The sequence below is a fragment of the Poecile atricapillus genome, chromosome 3 (assembly GCF_030490865.1).
Source record: "Poecile atricapillus isolate bPoeAtr1 chromosome 3, bPoeAtr1.hap1, whole genome shotgun sequence".
In the NCBI taxonomy this organism is placed as follows: Eukaryota; Metazoa; Chordata; class Aves; order Passeriformes; family Paridae; genus Poecile; species Poecile atricapillus.
Window position 1 is genome coordinate 107,345,234 of NC_081251.1, and position 12,399 is coordinate 107,357,632.

General features: G+C 46.1%; 1 long non-coding RNA gene across 1 annotated transcript; it reads left to right on the forward strand.

The window, feature by feature from the left end:
- Window positions 1-417: 417 nt before the first annotated feature.
- Window positions 418-10,257, forward strand: LOC131577557 (uncharacterized). Its single transcript, XR_009277244.1, has 3 exons — window positions 418-554; window positions 759-895; window positions 10,075-10,257. It is a non-coding gene; the product is annotated as an uncharacterized LOC131577557 (long non-coding RNA).
- The last annotated feature ends 2,142 nt before the right edge of the window (window positions 10,258-12,399 follow it).

Consider the following 12,399-nt stretch of genomic DNA (forward strand, 5'->3'; position numbering starts at 1 on the left):
CAGCGCCGCCCGCCCGCACACGGCATTGACGGCGCTGCCGTGACTCACACACGGGAGTTGGTCACAGGGCGGCACCGCGCGGGCGGGGGCGGGGGAAGCGCCCCGCCCCCCGCCCGCCAGCCAGCCAACGGCACGCCGCGGCCCAGGGGATTGGCAGGGCGGACGGCCAATGGGAGCGCGGGCCGGCCGGCGGCGGTGGAGCGGCCCCTCCGGCCCAGCGAGTCTTCTGAGGACACTCCGCCGCCAAGTGCCGGGGGAGGGCCGGGGGGAGCCCCGAGGGGCGGGACCCACGCGCCGGCCCGGCCGCCGACCAATCAGCAACGAGAGCCGGGTTGATGGGCGGCGCCGGCGGCCAATGGGAAGCGCGCGGGGGCGCGGCGGGGAGATGGTCACGCAGGGAGCGGGGGCGGCGGCGGCCGCGGGCGGCGGAACCTCGGCGGGCGAGGCGGGGCCGGCGCCTCCGAGACCCCGGGGAGGGGAAGGGCTCGCCCCGGAGCCGCCTGCCGAGCGGGAGGTGGCCGGGGCAGATCGGGGCTGGCCCCGGCGCCGCCAAGGTCGTTTCCCTCGGGAGGAAGGAGAGCGGAGCCGGGGCCTGGTCCGGGGGAAGCCGGGGAGGCCCCGCTGGCGGCGGTGAAAAGCCTGGGGAGGGGGCTGGGAGAGCCTCGGCGTCCCTCGGGACACCGGGGGCTGGAAGTGGGAAGAGGGGGATTGCCTGTGCTTGACAGGTGTCACGGCTCAAGGTCTCGGTTGTTTTTTAGTTCTGACATTTTCGGAGAACAAAGCACATGCCAGGATCCGGCATGGTGTCAGAATCTGCCCGGGTGAATGAGAAAAATGAGAGCAATAGCACCGGCAGCGCAGTTCCTGTCTCCTGCTGCTGAGGGGGAATTGACAGGTAGGAGCGGCGTCAGTGGTGTAAAAAAACAACACTGTTACCGCAAATGATTAATACTGGAGGAATTTATTTTGGGGCACGAGGAGGAAGTAATGCCCAGTAGGAGTTTCCAACAAACACTGGAACCTTACCAATATTTTAATCCCCGTGAAGGAAATGAGATACTCAAATTGTGTTTCACCTCTTCATCTCTACGTACAAACTCTTACACTAAGATCTGCTTTTGGCAGTAAAGGCATAAAACAGCTGATAGACTTCTGTAAGATGATGAGATAACAGAATAAGGGACTACATTGGTGTTTTAACAGGCTGAAAAAATACAATTCTGTTTGCTTTAAAAACTTGTTCCATCAACAGACTGCTATAAATACAGATTTTTTTTCTTATTTTCACATACACAGTAATTGAAGAGGTGAAAAATGGTAACCTGCAATAATTTGTTCATGTTTTTCACTTCAGAAATGGTGGGACTAATTACAGTTTCTTTCCTGCTTGCTTTTATTGAGATTCAAGGGAGTTGGAAGGGAGATTTCACAGTTCCACATTTGAAGCAGGAATTGTTAAATCATACACTAAAAAACAAACAAACAAACAAAAAAACCCCACCCTCTCAGATTTGTGTCTTAGCACCTAAGGCTCCATTCTGCCAGCCTTGCCACAGTTCCTTGTAAGAAATCCAGGATGGACAGTATACAAATTGCTCTAATGTGAAAGGGAAAGAAAAGACCATTAAAGCCATCCTGTCAGAAGGAAAAAAAAACAGTGGTGGTAAGGTTTTATTTTCAACTAATCATTGGGAATAAAGAGGGATGTTTATAAGTGACTCCCATCTTTGAACTGATAACAAAAGCAGAGAATTTAGGATTTGTCATCTTTTTTTTTCCCCCTTGCCATTAGCAAGAGGTTAAAATACTTGCAGGGTTCTGCAGCCTTCAGCAGTGCTCACACTGACTCATGCTCTCAGGCTTCTGAACGCTGCACTAAAGGGAGCTTTGCATCAGGTCCTGTGCAATTTGGCAAATAGAATGAACAGAGCATTCACCATTCAATGATAGATGAAAAAAAAATAAAAAAAAAAAAATATATATACACACACATCTCTTCAGAGAACTGAAAAGGGTGGGAATCTCAGGGCAGACAATTGTCTTTTTGTAGCTGTACCTTCTTTGACAGCAATAATCTGACAGAACTGAGACAGAAAGTAAGCTTGTGAGTTTGGGCACGATTGTTTCTGCCTGGTGAAAGTCTGTAAGCAATCATCCTGTGCCACTGTACAGCTTTCCACGGGGGCTTTGCACACAGTTCCAGAGACAGCAGCTGAGGAAATATGTCATAGCATCACGGCACTGCAGCTTTCCAAATGTGCAGCAGGGTTTTTTCAGGGCCAGTGCTGGCTAGGAAGCAGTTGTATGAAGGCTTTTACTCTTAAAGTCTCCATTTCACAGCTACAGAGAAAAGTTTGAAAAGGTGGCCTGCCTACCAAACATGGTTTCTCTCAGGTGGTTTGGTTTGGGTTTTGCACGTTTGGTTGTTCAGGATTATGCTTGCTTCAGCTGAATGCAGCTAAGCTGCTCCTCAGTTAGACTGGGCTTAGAAGTTACAGTGCTTCTACCAAACTGTTTCAGGCATGCTTACAGGTCAACCAGGGCCTCTTAGACGAGGATCAGCTCTGCAGGGATAGCTGGTGTCCCGGCTCGGAGATCCAGGGCAGCTCTCCCCCTGTAATTTGTATGTGGGTTAAAACTGCAGGAAGTGTGTCATGGGTTTGGCTTCACCTGAGAGAACCAAACCACAAAATTCAGAGTAAAAGGAGCTTGGGCAAGCAGGTCTGCTGGAGGTGTACAGTGTGCCTGTAGCTGGGGTACGGGGCTTGATGCAGCTCTTCCACCCTTGTGAGCAGGAGGTAATTCCCCCAAAGCTCACAGGTTTGAAGTTTCAAAGCCTGAATTAATTCAAGGTCTGAAAAGAGGGCCTGATTCCTCCTTGCTCATCACACCCATGCACATCCCAAGCAGTCAGAAATCTTTGATCCCATGTAGGTGTCCTGCTGACATAACCTTCACTTTCAACTACATCTTCTAGGGAGCATCAGAAAGTGTGTATCCTGTTGAGGGGAACAGTTGCTAAAAATATTTGTTCTTCTGAGCATAATTGAGATTATTTTGTTGATAGTTTCATACTAAGACCTTGGAGCCTAGCTTTTTTACCGCACCACAGCTGTTTACAAAATAAGATTGTTTAGTTAGTTATTGACCTGAGGGAATACCTTTAAAAACCTGCAAATACTCACTTTTAAGTGAATAAAAGCAGTGAATTTCCTTCATCTATGTTTACTTTTTGAAAACATTCCCATCAATTAGATTAGTGGCTAGAAATGTTTATGGAAAGATTTTTAAGCCTATTTTAGAGTGTATTCATGGAAAGCAAAATTTTATCTCAGAAACACAGTCATCTTACCAGGTGTTAATTTATGTTCTAGGAATGCAAACCAGTATTACGTGTCTGATTTGTTCAGGATTTGTAGCTCTGCTGTTTATCCAGTCTTGTCTCCTTTTCTGCCACACTGATTCTGCTGTTCTAGGAATGGAGAATTGAACATTTTATTTGTTCACTTCACACCTTCTGCATTTCCTTCTGGAACAGAGGGCTCCTTTCTTGAGCAACAATGAAACTAAACCATTATTGCAAAGCAAACTTTGGGCCCTGGAATATAAAACCCCTCCCTGCAATATTTAAATTCCTTTGAAAACCATCCTCTGCTGTAGGCCTATAAACATTGTCCAGCTGCAGTGAGTTTATCAATTCTTGGAAACCATCTGTATTTAGCAAAGAAGTAGCAATACTGTGTGCTGAAACAGAGATAATTCCCATTTTATACATTTCATTTAGATATTGGGTACTTCTGATCCTTTCTCTGTGAACTGGGAACAAAGGTATATATACCAGTATACCAGCGTAATATGCTTAGTTTTTTTAAATGAGATTCATCTTTCTAAATAGTTATATGAAAAGTACTGGGTTTATTACAAGACAAAGAATTTAATTGTGTAGTTTGACAGATTGAGATTTGAGTTTAATGTCATTGCTACCATCACATAATCATGCTCATGTGCATTCTCCAGAAGTTTAGCATCACATTCCCAATCCCTTTGCTTTGCAAATGACCAGGAGAGAGGATCCAGAGCTCTTGTTGCAAGAAAACAGACCCTCCTTTACCTGAAGGCAAAAAAATCTGTGATGTTTCATCCCTAAATTCATGCCATTTATACACATTTGTAAGCTGCTCTTCACCTTGGACTGTGTTGGTTCTATTGGTTAGAATGTTTTCAGCTGTCCAGTGTCTGTCTCCCCACACAGCACTGCCAAACACCAACTTCTCCCATAACTTAAAAACTCAAATTACTTCACTGATATCTTGTAAATGCTTCTGCTCATGCAGCTTTATTGCCTGGTTTATAAACATTCCCAGCCTAATCCATGAATGCATAACACACGGAGTTGCTTGTATTATTCCACTACCAGAAACCACATGACATTTGCTGTATTAAAATACAGTAGTGAACGCTTCACTCCTAAGTCCAAGGTCTGAAATGCAGTTTAAATATGGGTTTCTTTCCCACAACATGTATTGTAGAAATTAGCAGAACTTTTATGTAGAGCTCTGAAATGCCTAAGGGGTGCTTCTGTGCAAGCTTCCCCAGCCATGTGTGCCACCTGCAGCACCTCAGCAATTACCAGTTGTCATCTGACTGCAGCCCATCCAAGGCAGAGCCTGTGTGGCTTTTCCTGCTTAGGAATGGAGTGGCAGAACTGCAGCACTGGCAAAAATACCATAAATTATAGCAATGAACCAAGCACATTCCTCTGTCAAATGGCAAGGGTCAGGTACTTGTAGCAGGGATGCTTTTATGTGGTCCACGAGAACAAGATTCACTTCTAGGAAACCCCCAGTGAGAAAATTTCACACACAAAAATCTGAGAAAACAAAGCTGTGTGTGGGCAAGGATGCTGAAATCAAGACTAAGTTATATCTTATGAGGTTTTTGTCCAGCTCAAGCTGCAAGTCCCTCAAAATCAGAATTTTATTGTAGGAGAACTACCAGACATTTATTGTGAGTCATGACCACCTTACACATTGGTGCTGGCAGAAAATGGGGTGTAAATGAAAGGAACAATTTTAGTCATATGGCAAAAGTGCTTTTACATTTTAATTGTGCTGCAGAAAGGTCAAGGTTGGATCTTTGTCAGTGGAGGCATAATTTGCTTTTTTGGTTTTATGAATGTTTCAGTTTCTCCAAAACTGAAGAAGTAGGAACAGAGGAATATATCAAAATTTTCCTGTGCAGGCTGTTGCTTCTGATCTGATTTTAAAACAGTCTTCCAGAAGCATCCTGAAATTTTACTGGCTTATTCCCACATTTCCAGGGTGACCATACAGTTCTCAAGGCAGGGCTAGAGCATCTCCAAGTTGAGAAGGATGCACCAATGAAGTGTCCCAGCTGTGGTTTGTGGCAAGGGGAATCCGTATGTAATTATTTGCCTCTGAAAAAGGTTCTGTAGGCTTTCAGTTGTGTGAGGAAAGGGGTCAAGGGGGTACATGGCTCTTCAGTACCACACCATGCACCTTCCAGCATACTCAGATGAGAAGGGGTGCTTTCCCTTTGCCAGGACACTTCCCATCCCCTTCCCATCAGCTTGTTTTGACCACTGGCAGCCCACTCACCTTGGCAGACACAGCAAACACAATTCTGTGAAGCCTCTAAAGGAGCTGCATAGAAGGAATAAGAGTTTCCTTTCCCTTACCCAGTTTTCAGTCCCACACATCCCACATGACCTGGTCATGACACAGCTGCAAGTGAGACACCTTTAGCAAGAGCCTCATTCACACTGAGTTTTAGAAATAGGATCAGAAAGTTACGAAGGGAGAAGCTTGTCAAGAAAAAGCAGAATACTCTTGGTTCTGTGGCCAAATGTTAAGCACAATCCCCAGGTTCAAATGTATTTTCATTTCAATGAGCTAAAGAATCACAGAATGGGTCAGATTGGAGAGGACCACAGTGATCACATCCGAACTCCCTGCTCAGGAAGGGTTGTCCTAGAGCACACAGCACAGCAGTGTGTCCAGATGCTTCTGGAATATCTCCAGTGAGGGAGACTCCACAACCTTTCTGGGCAATCTTTCCCAGTGCTTGGGCACTGCAGAGGGAAGTTCTTTTTGCATGTTCAGGTGGAACTTCCTGAGCCTCAGTTCCTGCCCGTTGCCTCTTGTCCCTTTGCCTGGCACCGCCGAGCAGAGCCTGGTCCATCCTGGGAGCCCTCCCTGCAGACACTGACAGACATTGATCAGGTTCCCTCTCAGTGTCTCTTCTCCAGGCTGAACAGGCCCAGCTCCCTCAGCCTCTCCTCAGAGCTGAGGTGCTCCAGTCCCTTGATCCATTGATTTCTGCTGGATCAGGAGCTCAATGTCTCTTATACTGAGAAGCCCAGACCTGGATGTGGTAAATACTACAAGTAATAATAAATTTGAGAAGCATAATGCATTAACTTTGGGACCAACTGTTTGCACCTGGGTGTAAACATTAAATAAACATAAACATAAACAAATAGGTGGTCATTCCTCTCCAAAGAGAAAGACCTTGGCCCTGTTATTTGCTGCAAGCAATCTGGGGATATGTCTGGAGTTGTTCCTGGACATTCTGCCCTGCAGTGGGAGAGAGCCCTGGAGCCTGCAAGTCCGCAGAGATAAGCATGGAACAGGGTGCCATACAAAAACTGAGGTAAAGTGATTTACTTAAGGATAAGACTGAGAAGACACTCCCACCCCTTGATTGCTTTAGCCCTGAAGTGCTGATGGAGCTGCAAGGAACGGAGCCTCTCAGGTGGGGCAATGGTTAATTCAGTGAGAAAGCAGAAGAATAGCTTGCTCCAGATTTAATTCCCACAGTCTTACCCTCTTACCTCTGTTGTAAACCTGGGGGCCTGAATGCAGACGGGAGTGTTTCTGTATAGAAATGCTTCTGACAATAAATATTGTGAAAATCAGCATTGTTTTGTTAAAAAAAGAATGGATGTGCACCTCCAGTGACCTCTATTTTTCACTTCACTGAGGTGGTTATAACTGGCTTTACTTCTCCATCAGTGCCTTTGCTGTGGACACAAGGCATTGTTTTTACCTCATTGCCCGGATCCAGGTGTACTGAACTTTTTACTCACATTTCCAAATGCTGCCTCTGCCCCAAACTGGAGCACACTGTGCTTTTGCAACAACAGCACTTTAAAAGTTATTCCTGTGGTTATTCATGCTGAAGGAGCACCGAGGGTCGATGTGTAGGAACAATTTCCGTCCACAGCTCTGCTTAGTCCTCACTGACTCACCCACCAGCACGGGAACAGGGCAGGGGCTGGAGGGACGTGGGTGACAAGGGTGGGGACCGTGGATCTGTCCTTCAGAGGGTGATCGTGGGAGCTGAGGGCTGGCCCTGCAGTCAGGAGAGCATCAGATGTCGTGGGCCAAAATAAGGGTCAGGGCTCAGCCTGAGTATCGGAGAGAGACACACAGGGAAGCTCCTGGCAGGAACTGGGGAAATCTGCCAAGCTCAGCAGAGAGGTCTCCCCCTCTCTGCTCTGTATCCAGCCCTGCTGAGGAACGGCCAAGCCAATGCCAGGAACTGGAAAGTAAAACTGCTCAGAGAGAGAAGGAAAAGAAAGAAAAAGAAACAAAAAGCAAAACGGGAAAGAAATCCAGGCTGAAAAGGAGGAAAGAACACCAGAGTGAAAGACCGGCATGCTGGAAATAATTTGTTCAGACTGAATCTGCTAGCGGAGGGGCAGAAATTTTGCTGTGCTTGGGAATGTCGCACTTGGACTCGCTGGTTTACTGACAGCATTTCTTCTGCTCCCCCTCCTGTGCTGAGCTAAAGCCAGTGAGCGAGATGGAGGGAGGGAGGGAGAAAAAGCGAGGCCAAGAGCTTTCTGCGGTCGGTGGGGGCCTATAAATAGCCGGTGAAGTCTTCTAATACCAATCGGGTGCGTCAGCAGGGCCCTCCCCGGCCCCGCTCCGCAGCAGCCGTGCCAGCGGGAGCGGGAGCTGCGGCGGCACCCGAGCCGAGCAGCTGCGCTTGGCAGGGATGGAGCCGGGAGAGGGAGGCCGGGAGGTGCAAAGGGGGTTGAAAGCTGTCTGCTGCAGGCAGGCTCGGGGAGAAAAGGGGGGAAATGATCCACGCGTCCCTAAGAGCCGTCTTGCCGCGCCCGAGTGTTGCAAAGTGTGTTCTGGTTCCCGCTCTTGCGAATGCCCGGTTGGCACTGATAAATGCTCCTCACTGGAATAAATGGGTGTTCAGGGTCTGTGCCTCCTCCTGATTTGGATGTTGGGAGGGTTTCTGAAGTCTTGCTGTGCTGTTTGCTCCCCCAGCCCACTCCTCCTCTCCCTGTAGTAAAAGGTCAGAGGAAGGCAAGGAGCTGAAGTTGGGCAGATGCACAGGCTGGTTCAGTGCCACCACTTAGCGACCCCTCCTCTGCAGGTTTAAATGCTGCTCTCAAAGCTGACTAAAGGCAAAACTCTGAGGGATGCTAGTGAGCATTTCTTGCCCAAATTTCCCATCACTGTCACCATCACTCCACACCACTGGAGAATGTCCTCCCATAAAACAAATCTGCTGCTCCTGCCTGGTCCTTTTAAACCATTACTGCTTAATCCAGATTTCAGAACTGGAGTGATAGAGGACCTGGCCCTTGCTTTCCTGAGCTCCTGCTCTCATCCCTGTAGCAGCAAGCTATGGTAAAGCACTTCTTCCACAGAACTTGTATCCAAGCTTAAAATGCTTGCATAATCATGGGGATGAATTTTTATACTGATTAAAATGAGACTCCAGCTATCCCCCCCCCCCTTTTTTTTTTCTTTCAAAAATCCTAGATTTTCTGAGCATCTGACCTGCTTCATATCAGTCATTTCTCCATCTCTTTTGTATTCCTTAATTCCTCTTTGGAAGGCTTGGCAAACTTGGATGCAATTTGATGTATATGTGGAGGAGCCCAGTTAATAGACTTCTCCTTATCTTTTCCTAACTTCCTAAATTTCAGTGACTCATAATGTCACTGATAAAAGGATGAGGATGGACTAGCCAAATCTCACTGGTTTCCATCCTCTTCCAAAATAAATTTTAAATCATGTGACATTGTTGAAGTTGCTCATGTCAATCCAGTGGAAAGAAGCAGAGTAACCTGCTGATAAATTCTTCTGATATGGGTCCATTTGCTAAAAATCAACCTGTTAAGCAGAAGATTCCAGGTCACAGGCAGGCAAAGATCTTTCTGATCAGCTAATGCCTTGAGATGTGTTCCTTTCCAAGGAAGGTGGTAATTTCTACCAGATTTGGGGCTCTCTGTGGGGCCCACATCAATATCCAGTGGAGGAACCATCTCTCCATGGCATCACACTGCACCCAGCAACTTGAGACCCCTTCAGGCATCCTAATTTCCTAAATTCCCTGAAGATGGTGAAGCTCTGGAGCAGTGTGGAGTTGGCTAAGTGCAGCCTATGCAGGAGGAGGTGCAGTTTTCTGTGGATATTTCAATAGCCAGCAGGTTTACCAGTGCAAAGCCCAGCACAAAAAGGGGATGATGAGGTTGTGGTTAATTTTTTTGGTATCAGTGGAGATCACATAGGAGCACATAAGGAACAGCCCATGGTGGGCTTTGCTGTGTCAAGAGACACTGCAGTTCTTGCAGTCTCAGATAAAATGACACTGAGAGAGAGGAGGACCTTCTCCACATAGAAACAGCTCACTTGAAGCTGGATCACTCCAAGCATCACTGTTTTCTCAATGTCTGAAAGCTTCAAAAACTTATTGTTGAGAGCATTTTAAAGGATAGATGGAGAATCCTGCCTCCCCTTCCAAAAAACCCACCTTAAAATCCAGTGAATAAAATACTTTATATCAAACTTCTGTCTAGTCTGACTTTTAAGAGAAGACAGCGGAGTTGGAAACAATCAATAAATGACTATTGTAATATTATGTAATCTAAAATGTAAATATAATAAATTGTGCACCGAATGTACGAGCCAGGCTCACCCTCGGATGTGCTCTTCTGTTTCCCTTTCCTCCCAAGCCATGTTCTGTACAGGTTGCAAGAGCCTGTGGTAAACACAATTGTGACCTACCCTGTTTTCTCCATGCCAGACAAGTCCCACTCCTGAGGATGTGATGTCTTGGGTGTCCATGTCCTGCTGCTCACTCCATCATGCAGAAATGACTCCACCATTCTGCTTTTCCAGCTCTGCCTGCTCTCAGCAAAACACAACTGCAGCAGGAGCAGCCTCCCCAGGCAGACATGTCTCAGCCCTCAGAAAACCTCAAACCCTGTTTCCCCATCTCACAGTACCTACCTCCATGTCTTTATTAATCTGAATAAATTTGGGTATGTATATTTAATTCACAGTGAAAAATAAAATGTGACTTAAAAGAGGTTTAAAACATTTTTTTTTCCCTAACAGTGAGTTCCATGCTGACAACAGGATGATACCAGCTGGGATCTACCTTTCTGATCTGAAAATATGAGGATTACTCACATGTCTAAAAATAAGCCATGCTGAAATTCCCTTGTTGGATTAAGATCTAAACCCTGCAATTGTCACTTTTCCCACCAGTGTCAGTGGCTTAACTAAATATACTGTCCACATTGCTGCCTGATATTCCCAGATTGTTTCTCTTTCCCCTTTCACTGGAACTTCCCCATGTTTCTCTGAGTTTATTTTACTTTTTAGTTGCTTGCTTGTTCTTTTCACCAATTCATCATCTTTCCTGCTACATTCCTTTCCCCAGCCATGTATGATCTCCCATCCTGTCCTTTCCACTTCTTCTCCAAGGTTTGCCACCCACTGCTTCAAATTTGGGAGAAGATATCCAAACTACAAATTTCTGCAAGTGGTGGAAAAAGTATATACAAATTTATCCTGGATTTGTGTCTCTTCCATGCAAGAAAGGGTAGAAGTATTCCCAGGGTTGGGCCAATTTGCTGGTAAGGACACTCTGACATCTGATAAGCGCTGTGCTGGCTCAAAATCATTTCCAGGTGACACACAATCTTATGGTTTACTCTGATGAAAAAAGTGGACTCATGATTTAGCCACATGTGGAGAAACAACTAAGACCAGACATGAGGAAAAGGCAAGGATTTCATGTGAATCCAGCATTTTATTCTGTGCTTTGAAATAAAGAAGTTCACAAACAGATTTTTAATCTCTTAAAGATGCATGGAGTTTGACAGCACCCACATATGAGGAGAATATTAAACACTCTTGAAGAAAAATTACCTCTACAGGTGCTTTTCCTGGGTGCAAACCCTCCAGCTCTGGTCTTTACGTAGGAGAAGTTAAGTCACAAACATCATTTCTCATAATGCAGAGAAAGCTGCCCCCATCCTTGCTTACAATAAATTACATACTCTGTCCACAAAGAAATAAATTTCCCTCTCTAAGCTGCTTTTTTTCCCTCTTGTTCTTCCTCACCACTGCATTGATCAGTGTCTCAAAGAGGTCTTAATTTGAGAATTTTCCTAATGCACAATGTGTGCAAGATTAAGCTTTTTTCAAGGATTTGCTGGTACAAAAGAAATATATTTCACAATAAGAAGAACAATTGCCATTCTAAATATCAAAGCACCATGATACACACTTTATAGTTCTGCTCCAAAACACTTTTGTTTCAAATTCTCTCTTTTCAGGAGCTGCTTCTTCTGAAATTTCTCACTGTTGTTAAGTAGCCCAAAGGGGGATTTTGTGCATGTGTGTGTGTGTGCATGGGAAGTTTGGCATAATTCATTCAGGATATTGAGGTAATGGGGTTATTCTAAGCATGAAACAAGCTAATTTTCATGCCTTTTGGAAGCTGTTCTCCTGTTTGCCTAATTTCAAATTGTTTCCCTCTTGAAAGGTTATTGTAGCTGATGTGTCTGATGTGACCAGGGCAGCAGACCTGACCAGCTGGGACTGATCCTGACATGGGCACCAGGCTCTTCTCCATCACCTGGGTAAATCCTGGCAGTGTGAGCACAAGCCACAGGTAGGGCTGAGGGAAACCACAGCCCGCAGTCTCCTCACACTCCTCCCAGCAAGACTACTCCATCATCTGGAAGTCTCATGGTACCCACCCAAAACAGATAGGAAAGTCCTTCAAATCTGGGAGGTGCTGGGAGTACAGGCTCATTGCCTCGCTGGGCTGAGTGAACTGGGATTTTTACAGAGTGCACTCAGACCCTCTTTTCCTTACCAAAAAGAGGAGGCAAGCAGCAGCATCTGCTCTTACAAAGGACACATCCTCCAGTCCATCCCACTTCCAGCATGTTAGTCCTGTTAACCACAGACTAGATGCTTTGAGTGTATCTAGAGGACTGGAAGTGAATGAAGCCTAAAATCCCACTTACAGCACAGGAGGTTAGGTGCTGAACTGGTTTAGATGCTTTCAGACCTTCCCATCCCATCCTTGGCAACTTCTGCCAAGCTCCTA